This window comes from Amblyraja radiata, chromosome 4, assembly GCF_010909765.2.
Source record: "Amblyraja radiata isolate CabotCenter1 chromosome 4, sAmbRad1.1.pri, whole genome shotgun sequence".
Taxonomy (NCBI): domain Eukaryota; kingdom Metazoa; phylum Chordata; class Chondrichthyes; order Rajiformes; family Rajidae; genus Amblyraja; species Amblyraja radiata.
In genome coordinates, this window is record NC_045959.1 from 100564970 (window position 1) to 100567041 (window position 2072).

Here is a 2072-nt window from a genome sequence, read left to right on the forward strand (position 1 = left end):
TGCTCCATCGTATGTCTGTGCTACAAGTTTTTCAGCACAAGTATATTTGACTAAATTCTTGAATATGCATTCTGTTACACTCGTAGCAGTTCTGTCCTTAAGTTTGTCAAAGCCTAAGAAAACTTCTTTGATTTCGGAGTCCAATATCTATATAATATTAAAACTCTGTGGCTGGCTGGCTGGCTGTGTGTGTGTGTGTGTGTGTGTGTGTGTGTTTCTGCCTGACTTTGATTCGTTGCTACGCCAACACCAGACCCAGAAAAGCCGAGATTTTTTCCATTTCGGTAGAGATTTCACTTTTCATTCCAAGGATACACTCCTCATTAAATTTTGTCGTGTTTATGTACACATTTTTAATAAAATCCTTCTCCCCCCCACTCCCCACTCACTCATTTTGTCACCTCACGACCATAACGGCTGCTGGCGCCCGCCCCTCGTCTCAAAGACGCTATTTAAAAACAGCCGCACTGCTGAGTGCTGGAATCTTATGTTCGGGAATGGCTTGAGTTGGAGGACCACGTCTCCCGTGGGGGCTACGGTTAGGGAACGGCTGCGTTGGGGGAGCAGACCCAACGGGTCTGCACTTGGTCTAATATACCTTAATACTGTAGAATACTGAGCTGTATTTGAAATATCAGTGAATTCTTCTTCTTCGTCTTGCGAATGAAACTTAAACCAAAGGAATAGTTAGATCTCAAGCCGGGTGTTGAGCAGCCAGGCTGTTGTCTCTGCGTCAATGTCTGCCAGGCCCTGTGTGCTGCCTTCACTGAACACAGGCTGCTCAGCTATTCAGTCAAGTTAAACACTCCTTCCATCTCCCTCCAAAGGAACAGGCAGTTGTGTATTTTGAGAGTTTAATGGAATAAAGTGTGAAACTGCAAAGCAGAAAACATACACTTAATAATGAGTGCATGAACATTGAAATAATATACTTTGCTAGCACAATCACACTAGCAAACTAATATGGCTGCTAACATGTTAACATCACTAATAAGCTAACATTGCTAACAAACTATCCTAGCTGCATGCTGCAACAATAACTGAGAATGCTTCATCGCATAAATATACTGAAACTAAGAAACATATTGAGACGAATAATACAATTTACAGACAATGCTGCGTTAGGGATTGACAGAGATGAGGATGGCACTGGATTTTGTCTACCAAACCGACAGTAGAAGAAAATAACTTAAAAGGATGGCCACCCAGAACGTTTCACAAAGGTAATCACTAGATGGCCAACCAAGACGTTACACAGAATAACCACTAGATGGCCAACTAAAGTCCAGGAGGTCCGTAACACCCTGAGCTCCATTTGGTGGGTGGTAGAGTGGGCACCCAGAGATGACATGGTTTGCTGTCAGTTGTTCTGCTCCGCGTTCACAGGCTGGGCTCTGCGGAGCCCTCATCTCCACATGCTGGCATTGAAATGCCCAATTCCAGTACCAAGTTTGTTGAACCTCACCCATGCTCCTCTGGGGAGGTCAGACCCTGGACAGTATTTATCTGGTGACCCTGGACAGCTTTTATCTGGTGATGAATCTGGATTCATCCACTTCTATGGCAATGAATGGGGCTTTTGCGATCTCTTCTTTAATATTATTTTCTACAACTGTGCCTACTGCTTCAATCAAGTCATTTTGTATATTGTTAGAAATGCCAGAAAAATATAGATGAATTATGTAACTGATGTGCCAATTTTTCATCAAATTTGCTGTATATTTCAGTAACAATATAGTTTCCACGATTTAGTGATTCTTTGTTTTCATTATCAGCGCGAAAAGCAAGTTCTTGTCTGATCAAAAAGCAAGTAACACATATTAACTTTTTTAGTATCTCTCTGTTCTCCTTAACTTTTTCATTGGGAATAGCGATGCTAAGTTTATTCTGCTTATCTATGAGCCAGTCGATCCGTGTCAACCCAAATGTCTTCAATGCTCTTTGGCTTTCACAATGCACAGCAGATCTCTTGTGCTTGTTGAAAGCATTAGGCAAATTATTTAAATCACTGTATCCATCTGCTACCCATACAGTCCCACTAGATACAGAAAATAACAGGCACGGGAAACAAA